Below are 16,671 nucleotides of genomic sequence, written 5' to 3' on the forward strand. Positions count from 1 at the left end.
TCCCTTCCCAACCACTGCTTCTGTTTCATGCCCCTCGACTCTTATAACTGCCATCTGGTTTCTGTACAATTTGTAAATAGTCTCTCAGTCCTTGAATTTTACCCCTGCCACCTTCAGAATTTGAAAGAGAGTGTTCCAGTCAATATTGTCATAAGCTTTCTTTAAGTCTGCAAATGCTAGAAACATAAGGTTGCCTTTCCTTATTCTTTCTTGTAAGATAAGTTGCAGGGTCAGTATTGGCTCATGTGTTCCAACATTTGTAAGGAATCCAAACTGATCTCCTCCGAGGTCAGCTTCTCCCAGTTTTTCCATTCGTCTGTAAAGAATTCGCAATAGTATTTTGAAGCTGTGACTTATTAAACTGATAGTTCTGTAATTTTCACATCTGTCAACACCTGCTTTCTTTGGGACTGGAGTTATTATATTCTTCTTGAAGACTGAGTTAATTTCCCCTGTCTCATACATCTTGCTCACCAGATGGTAGAGTTTTGTCAGGACTAGCTCTCCCAAGGCTGTCAGTAGTACTAATGGGATGTTGTCTACTCCCGGGGCCTTGTTTCCTCAGGTCTTTCAGTGCTCTGTCAAACTCTTAACGCAGTATCATATCTCCCATTTCATCTTCATCTACCTCCTCTTCAATTTCCATAATATTGTCCTCAAGAACATCACCCCTGTATATACCCTCTATATACTCCTTCCACCTTTCTGCTTTCCCCTCTTTGCTTAGAACTGGGTTTTTATCTGAGCTCTTTATATTCATGCAAGTGGTTCTCCTTAATTTTCCTGTAGGCATATTATCTATCTTACCCCTTATGAGATAAGCCTCTACATCCTTACTTTTGTCCCCTAGCCATCCCTGCTTAGCCATTTTGAACTCCCTGTCGATCTCATTTTTGAGACGTTTGTATTTCTTTTTGCCTGCTTCACTTACTGCATTTTTGTATTTTATCCTTTCATCAATTAAATTCAATGACTCTTCTGTTAACCAAGGATTTCTACTAGCCCTCATCTTTTGACCTACTTGATCTTCTGCTGCCTTCACTATTTCATTCCTAAATGCTACCCATTCTTCTTTTACTGTATTTCTTTCCCCCCTTCCTGTCAATTGTTCCCTTATGCTCTCCCTAAAACTCTGTACAACCTCTGGTTCTTTCAGTTTGTCCAGGTCCCATCTCCTTAAATTCTCACCTTTTTGCAGTTTCTTCAGTTTTAATCTACAGTTCATAACCAATTGATTGTGGTCAGAGTCCACATCTGCCCCTGAAAATACCTTACAATTTAAAATCTGGTTCCTAAATCTCTGTCCTACCATTATATAATCTATCTGAAACCTTCTAGGATCTCCAGGGTTCTTCCATGTATACAACATTCTTTCATGTTTCTTGAACCAAATGTTAGCTATGATTATCTTTGAATCATAAGCCTTCTAAAATCAACAAATATTAGCACTAGCTTTTTATTCAGTATTTCCATATACAAGATTATCCATTTAAGATTTAGAGTTTGCTGTAGGCAGGATCTGTTACACCTGAACCTAGCTTGATATTCTCCTGATTATTTATCTGACTGAGAATTTAATATGTACAGAAGAGCTGTCACTAATATTTTGTATTATAAAGATGGTAATGAAATTTCTCTGCAATTATTGATATCTGTTTTTTCCAACTTTTTATGAAGTGGATGAATTAATGCAACCTTCCAGTTATCTGAAAATTGTTTCAGAGTCCCAAACTATACCTAGTTTTTCTTTTATATTTATGGCATTTATATCTCTATTAGGTTTTAGATTTTGTGCTGTGAAGCCATCTTCACCCATTGCTTTGTTGTGTTTTAATTGTGTTGCTGTAACTTTTAATCATATCAAAACTCAATGGTTACAAATTTTCATTTGGAATAATATCATAGAATTCAAATTCTTTGGTCAGTTTTTCACTGTTCAGTAGATAAATATGCTGCCAATAGCTTACTGTTCTCTCTGTTATTAAGTGTAAATATTCTACTTTCTTTCATAAAGTGTAGTATTTGTGGAATGTACCCAGGCATACAGTTCTTGAATGTTTTGTAGTAAACTCCTGTATTATACGATATTTTCCAATTACTGTTTGTCTTCTTACTATACTAGTTATTGTAAGCTTTTTCCCCCTCTAACGGCTTCTTCCCATTTACCATACATGCTTTTTTTGCTTGTTCTGTCAAGATATTTCAATTGCAGTATGTTTAATGGCTTCAGTAAAATGTTTGTATCAATATTCACTTCCTTCAGTTTCTTTTGAAAATCAATTTCCTGTTCAAAGTTTTATTATTAATTCTATTTGTTGTACTACTTTGTTTCATATGTTTATGTTTCAGAATAAGTCTTACTTAGATCTCAATTGGGTTGTGATCAGAACCAACTTCAATTCCTCTCTAATGTTCCTGATTTCTTGACATTTATATCTGTAGTGTGATTTGAAGATTGAATGACTTGTGTCTATGTACCAACCTTCAGCCATTTTTGTCAGTTCTATTGTGAGTTGTATAGTTTCCAATAACTCTTAGGAAAGATTTTTCCTTACGCTTTTGGGAATTGATGGCTCTCATCATCATTATTACATTGTTCTTGTGAACTGTCAACAGTCTGTTTTTCAGATCTTCCCAGCAGTTTCCTACTTCAACTTGAGTCTCTTGTTGGAATCTGGTAGTTGAATAGAGAGTAATATTTAACTTGAACAGGGAGTAATATTTATTCTTGCATGTAACTGTCAAAACAGAAAGTCTTTCACTGAAAGATACAAAATCAATATTTGAAAGTATATTATACTGTTGTGAACTGCAAAGGCTGTTCCTAATGTTCTTAGACTTGAGTTGGAAAGTGTTACAGCTTGTTCACCCTTAAAACTTTGATGGTTCACACTATCCATTTATAGGTCATCAACATACCTTGTTTCTAGTGTGGCTGCTAGAAGGATGTCACTGCTGTTCCAAAAGTTAATTGTCTGCTTGAGTTTCTCAATTTTTTGTATTTCATCATAAATTTCAACTTAAGATTACAAAAGCTTTCAGGAGCCCACCAATGGTTCCTTGTATGACGGTGCAGACACTCCAGAAGCCAAACATCTCCTTGTGACTAATTCAGGAGTGGTAGATTGGCCACTGTGACTAATATTTCTTTTTATCCCACCACACATCATAATTACCCTATTTTTGCAATGTGGGCAGACATGTGACTACCAAAGTTAAAACATAGATTGTTAATTTTAGAGTGCTATTTTTCACCTGCCCTAACATGAGGTACAGATGCTGACAAACACACCAAATATAGAAACAGACATATCTGAATTTAATTCTTAATTTTCATATTAACACTAAGAGCAGGGCTGCCTCTTCTGCCAGATACACTATACCAATGAACTTCAATTAGGCCATAGGTTCTCAATCTTGTCCAGCTAACCACCCCCTTTCCAAAGAAAAAATACTCATCATCTCCCCTTTTTTCAGAGAAAGAAAGTCAGACACAATTGCAATCTGAAATGAATAACACAAACTTTTCCAAATTGCTTTGATCATAACATACTTTTTGAATAATAAGTCAGTGATCACAATAACTTTACAGAAGTTTGGAAAGATATGGAGAGAGCTAAGAGGAGATTAAAATTGTGAACTGTCATGAGGTGTGCTTCAGCTACTGGATTCATACGAGCACTGCTCTATATAAGTAGGTATTTGTGTTCCAATTCCAGTTGGTTTACCATTTTCATCACTCAAGTAATGTTTAATTCTTAATTAGAATTGAAGAAAAAGAAATCACATTATTAAAAGGTGTTAACAGTTTTTGTGTCATTCTCAAATGTTGATTAACAAATACATATTTAAAAAAATTTGCAATAATTTCAGTCAGAGTTCTGAACTTGGTGTAATGACATTAACTTTTCAATATTTGGCATCATGCTTGTTATCAGCAATCTTAAATCACCACATCCTGTGATTGACTGTCTGTATCTGTTATTGGTAACTAATTTGCAAACCATGCTAAATCCTCTTACTGCTGAATACAAAGATGGGAAAGCAATAAAATACTTATTTGCTGCATTCCATAACGTTTGATATAATGTAGGAGTTTGCCTTTGAAGTCATAATTCTTTATGTCCATTTTTCATATTAATTTTAACTCTCCATTTGTTGAGAGTTCTATTAGCTCATCTTGCAAGAATAATTCTGATGTTTGTACATCAGGGGTAGGCTCCAGTACCCAATCTCACATGGACATTGGAAGGAGCTGCTCAAATCTGTTTGTAAATTTTTTTTTAGTCCATCTAAGGGCTTACAAAATACTAGAGATTAGATTAGATTTTCGTTCCAGAGACCCAAAAAAGGAGATGATTCTCGTGACTGTGGTACATGGTAGAAAATATAACATAAAACATTTGAATATAATACTTACTACCCTGATCATTTGTCAGGAAATAGTCAAAAGTAAGCTAATACAATGCAGTAAACTGGGACAGCTAATATTTACAGAATTAACACACTGTCAGAATGAAACACTGTTAACCACTATTAATAAATTTATCATACACAAAATACCTAGTCTTTATTGTTGTGATGAAGTGTTATCAAAGCTGAAATCTAACAGATATTTTTACTGAAGGTGACTTAACAGTCTCTGTTAACATATTCATCTATGGAATAGAAGAAGTTGCCTATCAAAAGTCTTTCAAACTCTGTTTAAACCGTGCTTTATCTGAAACCAAGCTTTTAATGGTTGCTGCCAATTTATTAAAATTGCGTGTTCCTGAAAATTGGACCCCTTTTTGGATCAAGGTAAGTGATTTTAGGCCTTTATGTAGATTCTTCTTATTCCTTGTATTGATAATGTGTACTGAGCTATTGGTTGGAAATAGAGATGTATTACTTCAACAAATTTCATTAAGGAATAAATATACTGAGAAGCAGTGGTAAGAATACAAAGTTCCTTAGACAGGTTTCTACAAGATATTCTTGCATTTAAACCCCAAATGATTCTTATCACACACTTTTGCACTCTAAAAACTTTTGCTCGGTTTGATGAGTTGCCCCAGAAAATGATCCCATACAATATAATAGGATGAAAGTAAGCAAAATATGCAAGTTTTTTATATTTATATCTCCTAAATCTGACATCATTGTTACGCCAAACACAGATTTGTTTAGGCACTTAAGCAATTCTGTGGTATGCTCTTTCCAACTCAATTTATTATCAAGCAGTAATCCCAGAAATTTAACACTGTCAACCTCTTCATTCTGCATGTCTTCAGACGTTATACTCATGTTGGAAGGAAATCTCTTACAGGTTATGAATTGCAGATAGTTGGTCTTCTCAAAGTTTAATGGCAAAGAATTAGCTTTAAACCACTTATTAATGTCAGTGAAAATTTGATTAGCAGCTATTTCTAAATCTGTACTTGACTTGCTACTTATTGCAACGTTTGTATCATTTGCAAACAGAACAAACTTAGCATCTTGCAATGTAACAGATTAGAGGTCATTAATATACACAATAAAAAACAATGGACCCAAAATGGAACCTTGGGGAACACCACACGTAATTAATTCCCAGTCAGATGAAGACTGGCTGCTTACTTCACAGGTATTTCACAATGATATGCTATAGATAAGACAAAAACCATTTTGCATCATTGCCGGTGGCACCATAATACTTTAATTTACTTAGGAGAATGCTGTGGTTCACACATTCAAAGGCTATAGACAGGTCACAGGAAATGCCAGTAGCCTGTGATTTATTATCTAATGAAGTAAGTAAATTGATTGATTAATCTCACTGTAAGTGTAAATAGCTTTCTCTACATCAGAACCTTTCAGAAATCCAAACTGTGACTTGGACAATATAACATTTGCAGTCAGATGATTAAGAAGATGCTAATACACAACCATTACAAATATTTTTGAGAAAGCCGGCAAAAGTAAAATTGGTAGGTAGTTTGATGGTATCTCTTCATGTCCCTTCTTGTAAAGACGCTTAACTTCAGCATATTTTAGCCAGTCTAGAAATGTTTCACTGATAAGAGATTGATTACACAAATAATTTAACATAGAATTTAACTCGCATGAGTGCTCTTTGATTAATTAACTATAAATGTATATGTAGAGGTTCATTAGCTGTCATATGGTACCTGCCTAAAAAGAATTTTATAATCTATTTGGTACAGTTGTGACACTTTTTGAAAAGAAAGATCACTCTCTGAGAGATAATTAATTGAAATTTAATGATGATACAAATTATCTGAGCAATTTATTCAGTAAAATTAATGAAATAAATCTACAGCTGCGAGGTGCTGACTTGATTATAATCGAAGAAAAGTTAACTATTTCTGTTTTTGTGTCAAAACTTGCCTTGCACAGATATAATTTGGGTCTAAGATAGTCGAATATGCAGTGGCCTGGTGTTATGTTAAGCTCTTTCTATACAGCTTAAGCATTTTCGTGGACTTACTTGTTGAAGAATGCTGGTTCTGCTTTCTTGCAGCACCGATGTCTTCTGCTACCATCGGACACTTCTCCGAAGATTTCACTGCTAGGAAGGGGAAATTTTCACTCTCTCACTCTCTCTCTTCTTATTTAAAAAATATGCTGCTCTTGGAATATCATTCAATGCACCAGAACATATTTAATTCCACTTTGCACAACAAAAAAAAAACTTTATGAGATAAGCCCACACATTACCGGGCACCCAGAATCAGTTAATTACACATTTTTGAACACAATTAATACATAAGCTTTTATCGTGGCTGATTATCCATGTCCAGTCCAGGTACTCTCAACAGCAGTTCAATGTCTAATAAACAGTCACTATTTTGAGTCTCTACATTTATTTTTTAACAATGCAATGCTACATTACTCTCTGCAGCCGGCCACAGAGCTTCCAAGCCATATTTGGTTATTCATGGCAGGTCACGCTGAACACTTGCCAGCACCGATGAGTTATCTCCCTTTCACAAACAATAAATGCGTGCACTATCCCATGCTCATCCTTACATCCTGCTTTAACGTAATGTGTTCGAAATGGCTAGAACACAAGTGTTTCCAGACTTTCATAAAAATCTGGGGGCAATACAAATCTTCTGTGTTAGAAACAGTTTGGTTTCGGGTTCAGCTATATCATCATCATCATCATCATCATCATCAGGATTTCCTTCCAATGAGCCAGGTAGAAACTTGATGAATAATATGCCTCCATTGATTTCTGTGCTGGTATAGCTTTTCCCTCTCCACTACATCCCATGTTACTCCTCTACTCCTGAGATCTTTCTTAACCTGGTCTGCCCATCTCTTTCTAGGACACCCAATTGGTCTTCTTCCTGGTACCTCCATCTCCAAATACTGGCAAGGAGTTCGAGTCAGGTGCATTCGCTTCCATGGCAAGCACTCATTCTCCCCTCTATAGTCAATGTCACCTGCAGGTTTCTCCTTACATAATAATTCTTGACTCTGTCTCTCCTCGTTTTTTGTAGAGCTGACCCAAGGAACTTCATTTCATATGCTTCTATTTGACTCTTTTCTCTCTTATTTATGACACAGGCCTGTAGACTATACATCATGATTGGCAGGAGATAAGTTTTATGCTTGGTCTACTTGGCTCTTAGAGAGACTTCCATGTCCCAGATTAGATTTCGTATGTGATGGAAAAAACTAGACCCTTTTGTGACTCTGTTTAAGACTTCTAGTTTGGAACTTCCATCGCTACCCAGATAGTTGAAACTTTTCACACACTCAGCCTTCTCCCCCTGTAGTATGATGCTACAAGGAGTGGGTGTCCTGGTCATCTTCCTTGTCACTGTCTTGTTCCAGTAGTCTCGTCTCCTTTGAACCTCCATTTCCTTCTCTCCCCAAACGGTGATGTCATCAGCAAAAACAAAAGCACTGAGATCTTCATTTTATTCTTCCTTGGTATTTTTTATGATTGTGTCCCTAAGTGTAATGAATAGTGAAGGGGAGAGTGAACTGCTTTGCTGAACACTCTCTTTGTCTTAAACCAATTTGATCTTCCACCTCCTACTTGTACACTACTCTCACAACTATCATGCAGCATCTGAACTTTTTTAATTAATGAATCAGGAAAATTATGTATTCTCAAGCATTCCCAAATTCTATCCCTTAGTACACTGTCATGTGCTTTTTTCCAAATCCATGAATACTACTATCAAGTCCTTTCTTTCTTCCCAGTACTTCTCCATTAACTGATGGAGGGAGAAAATGAGATCAATTGTTTGTTTATTTTTATTTATTTATTTATTTAATTATTTATTCATTCCATATAATCTGACAGTACACAGTGTGTTACAGATTTCAGAAAAATCAGTTAACACTGTTAACATATATTAACATATAGTATCCTAATGTATTATATTGCAAAGATTGGTTAAGTTTACTTCACTCCATTGCTCAATGTTTTCAATTTAACACAAATAGCAAGATAACTGTTTGGGTTTTTATTTATAGAGTAAAAACAGTGACACAACAAATATGACTTCACAACTTTGTTAAATTTTATGTTGTCTTTGATGGACTTAATACTAGTGGGAAGACAGTTGAACAGTTGGAGGTCCATGTGGAAAGCTCCCTTTTTACACAGTTGAGTGTCTGTTCGTAAAACATGCAGATTTGAGTTTTTCTTGGTCTTGTGTTTATGTCTTTCATTATTTTTTATGACTCTGGAGTCAGTTGGCATTATGTGGTTTCTGAAAAATTTTAGAGACTCGAGAATGTATAGGCAAGGCAGTGTAAGGATTTCCAACTTTCTGAAGATGAGTTTGCAAGAGTCTCTGGGTTTGCTACCCATAATGATCCTCATTGCTCTCTTCTGGATATTGAATGTGCTCAGGGCAGTTGGAGAATTTCCTCAGAATATCACACCATATTTTAGGTGGACTTGTATGAAAATGTAGTGCATGCTGGTTACTGTTTTCAGGCTAGCACATGACTTCAGTACACTCAATGCACAACAGCCAGTACTAAATCTGAAATTTACCTTTCCTGTATGTATATTCCATTTCAGCTTATCTTGAACCCACAGACTCAGGAATTTGAAAACCGTGTCAGTATCTATTGGCTGGTTACTTACAGTACAAGTGGCTGAGAAGAATTTGCATGTTGCTTTTTGTGAAAGTTCATGCAAGCTGTCTTTTTGGTGTTGATAGTTAATCTGTTGATTTTAGCCCAGTTACTGAGTTGTTCAGTGGCCAAGTTCACAGCTTTCTGCACAGCCTCTATATTCTTCCCTTTGAGGAGTACAGTTGTGCAGTTATTATTGTTTTGTGTGCATCTACATTCAGCCTCAGGTCATTAATAAACAGGAGGAAAAGTAGAGGTCCCAATACTGGGACCTGTGGTACACCTTGCTTTACAGTTTTATTACTTGATAGGACTTCTGTTTTTGAGTTGGTTTGTCTACTAGTGTATTTCATGCTGATTCTCTGCATACAATTGGTTATGAATGGAGCAATCTAAGTGTTTGCAGTTCCTTTGATACCATAGTGTTCTATTTTTTCCAGCAATATTTTGTAGTCAACAGTGTCAAAAGCCTTTAACAGATCCAGAAATATGCCTGTTATGGGTTGTTTCTTATCTTTCAGATCTAATAGCTTATTTATGAAATCATATCCGCAGTTTCGGTAGATCTGTTCCTTCTGAACCCATGTCATGCTAAACTTAGTAATTTTTTTTCTTTTTATTCCATATAGTCCATCAGTTTTAAAAACTTTAGAAAAGCAGGATGAGTTTGAGATAGGCCTTATATTCACTTTTTTGGCGACAGAAATTACTTTAGATAGTTTCACAGCTTCAGGGAAAGTACCTGCCTGGAAAGAACAGTCACACAGGTGAGTTAATGGTTCAGCAAGTGTGTGTACACAATTTTTGATGACAGCTGCTGGGAACCACCAACTCCAGTTGAATATGAATTTTTTAACTCTCTGAGGGCTTTTGCAACATCATTTTCAGTGATTTTGGTAATGAAAATTGACTGTGCACGTGTGTGATATTTTTGGTTTGCTGGTTGGTAGTTTGTGTTAAGATTATTTTTGACAAATTTTTCGGCTGTGCTTGTAAATAATTTGTTTAAAGACTTCACCACAACTTGGGTATTAGATATAGATTCATTTTTAGGTTTGACTTCTATGTTCGTGTGTGTAGCTTTGATTTCCCCTCTTTCTCTTTTTATAATATTCCGCATTGCTTTTACTTTATTGCTGGATTTGTTAATGTACTCATCATTTGCATCCTTTTTGCCTATCTTATCACTCTTCGTAGGTTCAAATGGTTCAAATGGCTCTGAGCACTGTGGGACTTAACATCTAAGTCATCAGTCTCCTAGAACTTAGAAGCAGCATTCAAACCTGCGAATGTAGCAATTGTGCGGTTTCAGACTGAAGTGCCTAGAACCCCTTGGCCACAATGGCCAGCATTCTTCTTAAGATACATGTGTAGTTTTTATAGTATTCTGTTAATTTGGGGGGAGTCAGTACTTTGTTTACATAACATGTGGAGTATTCTTTTATGTTTGAAAGAGATTTTTATAGCTGATGTTATCCAAGTCTTGTTTCTCTTATTATTGTTTGTTCTTACTTGTTCCCCTATTATTTCTGAATCCAAGCTGTTGCTCCTCTAATTGGTGTTCTAGAATTATCTGCAATCTTTTTTCTGTGACCTTTTCCGTTATCTTAAGGCAGTATGATAACAGTGTGATTCCTCAGTAGTCGTTGCATTTCTTTCTATTAAATTTATTGAACAATTATGTTATAATTCATTTTTTCCAATCATACAGCACTTTGTTTTCTTTCCATGTCGCCCCAAGAACCTGGTGTAACCGTTGTGTTCCATGGATTCCTGTTCATTTAATCATATCTACTGTCAGCTCATCTACTCCAGCCACCTTACCACTTTTCATCTGTTTCAGGGAATTCTCAGTTTTTAACCAAGAGATTGTATCCTTCTCCTCCTATAATTCCATGACTTTGGTGTCATTTTCTTATGCACCTTCCCCATTCAGTAAGATTTCAAAATAATTTTTCATCTCTTGTCTGATACCTTCTATGTCTCTGATAGTGTCCCCAAGCTCTGTTTCAGTTGCTTTTATGTCCTCTCTATCAGATCTGTTACTTTTCAATAACCCATATAGTAGTTTTTTGCTGCCTTTGTATACTGATCTAGTTTCTGGGTGAGTATTCCCCGACTCTTCTCCCTGGTTCTGATGTCTTTTTTCAAACACCATGTTTTTCTTTGCTGTATTACATTTTTTAAATTTTGTCTTTTACTCTGTTGTTCCACCAATTGGTTTCTATGTCTTTTGACTTTAATCTTTGTTTTGCTGCATATTTGCACAGCACTATTAACTATAGATGTTTTAAATAGGTTCCACTCTTCCTCTACATTACCCCTTTCAATTTTTGGCAATTTTTGTGCTATTAGATTTTTCAAACTTTTCTTATTTTCTTCTTCTTTCAACTTCCACTCCTTAATTTTGGCATTCTTTGTACAGCATTCATACTTTTCTTCTTATAATTTAGATCAGCTGCTAGTAACCTGTGGTCATTATCCAAGTTCTCACTTGGTATGACTTTAGTGTCCATTATTTTTCCTCCAGTTAATTTGTCTGTTATTATATAGTCTATAACTGTCTTAGATTGGCCATCCTAGCCATATACAGTAATTTTGTGGCTATCTTGTGTCTTGAAGAATGTATTAGTCACTAAAAGATGATTCCTTGTGCACAGATTTAGAATTTCTTCACCCTCAACATTTTGTCTTCCATATCCAAAAGGGCCCATCACCTCCTCATATCCATTTCTATCTGTGCTGATCTGAGCATTCAGATCCTCAATTATCATAATGTTATCTTCTCTTACTTGGTCTTCCAGTTCTTCAAGGAATTTCATTTTTCCTTCCTCACTTGCACCCTTGCTAGGTGCATACACTTGGAGTATAGTAAAACTATTCTCTCTCAAGTTCACTCATGCTCTGATTATCCTTTCACTTACAAATCTCACACCAGTAACTGTGTCAATGTTTTTGTGAAACACAAACCCCACTCTATTTTTTGCCTCTTTCTTGTGACCCTGCCAGTACAGTTTGCACCCACCTCTCAGCACTTTAGAGTTTTTTCCCTTCTACTTGGTGTCACTCAACCTAAGGATACGAATCTTTCTCCTCTCCATCAGTCTTTCCTGTCAAGGTTCCCACTCTCAACTTGTTTTTGTCTTTTTGTTGTGTTCTAGTTTTCTGTTCCTGTTTAGTGCATCTTCTTGTTTTCCTTGGAGGCACTAGACAAAAGAAAATGTATGAGTCATATTCCTTGACTTTACCAAAGCCTTTGACACAGTAGATCTCACAGTTCTGCTAAATACACTGGACACTGGATCCACTAGCAAATAAGGGGTAGGGCATGTAGCAAATAATTTCTACCTGTAAACCTCAAAAACAGAGTTCAACGAGTGGGGATCTCTCAAACCAACTCCAGTATTATCTCCTTTCTAACCCAAAATACATTAATATTGGAGTCTCCCAAGAAATTCTGCAGAGCCCAATATTCTTCTTTATACATATCAACGATTTAACCCAGTAGTATAACACAGTGAAACAGTACTATTTGATGATGACAGTAATACTCTAATAAGTGATGAACTACCAAGTGTACAAAATGAAAAATTTGGAGAAATGCTCATTCATTTATGCAGGTGAATAGAAAACACCAAATTAATTTTACATTGAGAAAAGGTGACTCTCCAAAAGTCAATGATGAGCTCAAAGAATATGTAACAAGAATAAAATTTCTACAGATGCGTATGACCCACAACTAAAGGAGGCTCAACGTGTTACTGCCACCAAGAAGTGAATATTTCAGCAGTTTATAAACTTAGAGTAATAAATTCGGTGTGTAGTAGCTCATATACTAGAATAATATGTATTGCACTTGTTCATTGTATAATTAGTTACAGCACAACCTCCTGAGGAACTATTGAGCAGAACATACAAACAGCCTGTAAGCTATGTCTAGCAAAATAGTGAGAGTCCTGGGAAGTCAAGATATAAAATTTATTTTCAAATCTCCTAAGGAGATCAAGAAGATGTGATTAAGGACAGTCTCAACTTCAGCATTCTTGGGAGTTTTAACATCCCTTTAGGTTGTGGAAGCAATTACATTGGTCAGTTCATCTGCACAATTCCCGACCACTGTGCAGAACATCAATGACGTATAAAAATCAAGAACTAGAGAACTCTTCAGTTGCTGAGCACATCCTCACAACCAAACATAAAATACTCTTTGACAAAACAGAAGTTTTGTCCCAGGCTCTACATACTGGGACTCTTTAATTAAAGAGGCTGTAGAAATAAGAATGTGGAGAAATCTTCAACCATGACAGTGGATACAATCTTAGTAGTGTACTGAAGCAAGCTGTTGATGCAGAGAAGAGCCAGAGATATTTGTTCCACTACCTGTGACAGCTTTACATAATTACTAACCAATCAGTAGCAGTCTGTGGGCTGACAGGCCACTGCAGCATCAGTTTTGACAAACCAGTTGGTCTTGATGAAGATGATGGAGGTTAGTGTTGAAAGTTCAAGGTTTGCCCTGAATTGGCACAGTAAGAAATCTAAGAACGTTTTATGTAACTTCATTTACAGCCTGTAAGCTGCAAAAAAGGGCTGTACAAAAAGGAAAGAGAGAAATCACTGCACTGAATTGTTTAAATCTATGGGAACTTTCACTGTTCTGTGTGAATACATTTATGAACAGTGATCCACATAAAGAAAGACATCAATCAGTATGCAGCAGAAGAGATCTCTACACGAACACAGAACCAGATCCAGCTACAAGTTTTCTTGGGAGAAGAAGAAACAAAACAAAATTCCAAAGTAGTGTGATAAAGCAAAATTTTGGTTCAGTCTGGACCAACTGACTACCATGTCATCCTCTGTAACTAGCATTGTTTGGTGGGGTATGGAGAGACACTGAATCAGCATGCTGCTCTCACAGCCTTTGTCAGAGTTACTGACCATGGAGCCACTAATTCTAATTCCAAGTAGCTCCTCAATTGACATCGCAAGGCTGAGTACACCCTGCTCCAGTCCTCCCACCAAGGAAAAATCCCTGCTGCACCAGGAATCAAACCTCAATCCTCCACATAGCAGCCAGACATGCTGAACCCTGAGCTACAGAAGCGGACAAATTAGAATTCTGCATACAAGGGCTGATCAACAAAGACCGAGAAAGACTTCCTTTTTTTCCACACATAATTATTACAGCATTTAAATGTTAAGCTTATTTTTTTCCATTGTGCTCCACTCCTACTTGAATACACTTTTTATATTGTCTCTGCCAGTCTTCAAGCTTATGGTCCCTGCCATTCTATGGCAGACCCTTGAGTATCACCTCACTTTTCTTGCACACTGGTTCAGAGTTCTCAAATGGAATGCCCTGAAGCTGTGTCTTTAGGGGTGTGGCATAGCGGGGGCAAGGGGGGGATGGTATCACATAGAGTGCAAGATTGTTGGGACTATAAGGTGGATGCAGTACACATGTAATGTTGAATTGAGCCAAAAACTGATTTGCAATGTGAGGCTGATCATTGCCATGGTGAAGTTTCCACTAAATCAAAGGAAGTTCTGGTCATTTCCTTGCAATATGCTTTCTCAGTTTAGGCAGTACCAACATTTAGTATGCTGTTGTAACATTAGTGTGAGGAGGAACTGCATGCTGGTAAACCAGCAGAGAGTCACAGCTCCTCATGACTCATCTGCATTCACACAGACTTTCGTTCAAGAGTAAAAAAAATGTGGCACGCAGTGGGCACAAACATGTCATGTGGAGATGATCATGCACAATCATAAAGACACTGCCATATAAAATCCTAAATACTTCACTGAGTTTCCGTAATGTAATCCGCTTGTCCTCATGGACAATCACAGCAGCTCTGTTGATATTGACTTCAGTCACAGCGGAAGCCAAAACACCAGGCTCACCTTACTTAACAGAGACATGTCGGCCTTCTTTGTAGTTCTTGAACCACCTAAACACTGTTGCACGTCAATCCTGCATCCAACCATCCTGATTTAGGCTTTCCGTGATTTCCCTAAATCACTCCAGGCAAATGCCAGGATGGTTCCTTTGAAAGGGTACGGCTGACTTCCTTCCCCATCCTTCCCTAATCCGATGAGACCTATGACCTTGCTGTTTGGTCTCTTCCCCCAAACAATCAAACCCAACTGTTGCACAAGTTAGTGCATCTTCACTTTACACTTACTGCAGCATTTCATAAGTTTCAGTGACTGTTTGGTTCAAATGAACATAGTTTTATTGCGCTGAACTGCTCCTCTCACATCAACTCTATAGTTTGGTATGCTAAATTCATAGAGCCTACAAAATAGAACGTTACTACCAACCTATCAATACAAGAGTGCTGTCACCCATGGACACTTAAAAAAAACAACACTTTTTTCAAATACTCATTGTACAGACAGGAAAGTATCACAGAAGCTACAGGAAAAACAAACAGAGTCCTGTCTTTGTTGATCAGCCTTGATAATGGAATGAAATTGTACAAAAAACTTCATTGCGGATGATCATCTCCAGATGACCTGTTTGTGCCCACTGAGTGCCACATTTTTTGGCTCTTGAACAAAAGTCTGTGTGAATGCAAATGAGCCATGAGGAGCTGCATCTCTTGAACAATAGAAAATCCAGGATAGAATGTAACAATATTATGAAAAGGAAAATTGCCACTCACCATAGAGCATGGATGATGAGTTGCAGATAAGCACAATAAAAAGACTGTCAGAAATAAAGCTTTCGGCCAGTAAGGCCTTCATCAAAAATAGATTTCTCTCTCTCTCTCTCTCTCTCTCTCTCTCTCTCTCTCTCTCTCTCTCTCACACTTTCTCTCCCCCTCTCTCTCTCTCTCTCTCTCTCTCTCACACACACACACACACACACACACACACACACACACACACACACACACGCACACACACACACACACACACACACAAATGGACACACTAACACAACTCACACATACAACTGCAGTCTCAGGTAGCTGAAGCCACACTGCGAGCAGCAGCACCAGTACATAATGGGAGTGACGACTGGGTAGAGGTAAGAAGGAGGCTGGGATGGGGAAGTGGAGGGATAGTTGGGTAGGAGTGACAGCACTGAAGTGAAGTGCTGCTGGGGAATGTGCAGGAACGAGGTGGAGAGAGGGTAGGTCAGCTGTGTGCAGTAGGGAGGTCAGATGGAGGGCTATGGGGGAGGGCAGTGGAAAAGAAGAGAAGTAAAAACGCTGGGTGCAATGGTGGAATGAGGGCTGTACAGTGCTGGAATGGGAACAGGGACTGGATGGGTGAGGACAGTGACATCCATACAATTCATGTTGTCTGCAGGTGAAAAAAAAATTAATAAATAGGAAAAGGTTTAATTCCAGAAGCTCAGGACTAGTATTTCATATTATAACTGGAGATAAAAAATGTACTGTACGAGGAAACAATACATACATTTCTATCGTCATCTCATTTCTTGTTATGTTTCTACTAAAAAGGGTAGAGAATGATTGTGGGAAAAATTATGTACACTTACTTCACTATAAGCAGTCACTCTTTTATAATATAGAACAGTGGTCACGGATTGATATGGTAGAGTATACT

General features: G+C 37.1%; 1 protein-coding gene across 1 annotated transcript in view; it reads left to right on the forward strand.

Moving 5' to 3' along the window:
- The window catches only part of LOC126281764 (protein unc-13 homolog C-like), a 1,053,980-nt gene that overhangs the window by 875,316 nt on the left and 161,993 nt on the right, over positions 1-16,671 (forward strand). The window lies entirely within an intron of this gene.

Source organism: Schistocerca gregaria, chromosome 7 (assembly GCF_023897955.1).
Source record: "Schistocerca gregaria isolate iqSchGreg1 chromosome 7, iqSchGreg1.2, whole genome shotgun sequence".
NCBI classification, from domain to species: Eukaryota; Metazoa; Arthropoda; class Insecta; order Orthoptera; family Acrididae; genus Schistocerca; species Schistocerca gregaria.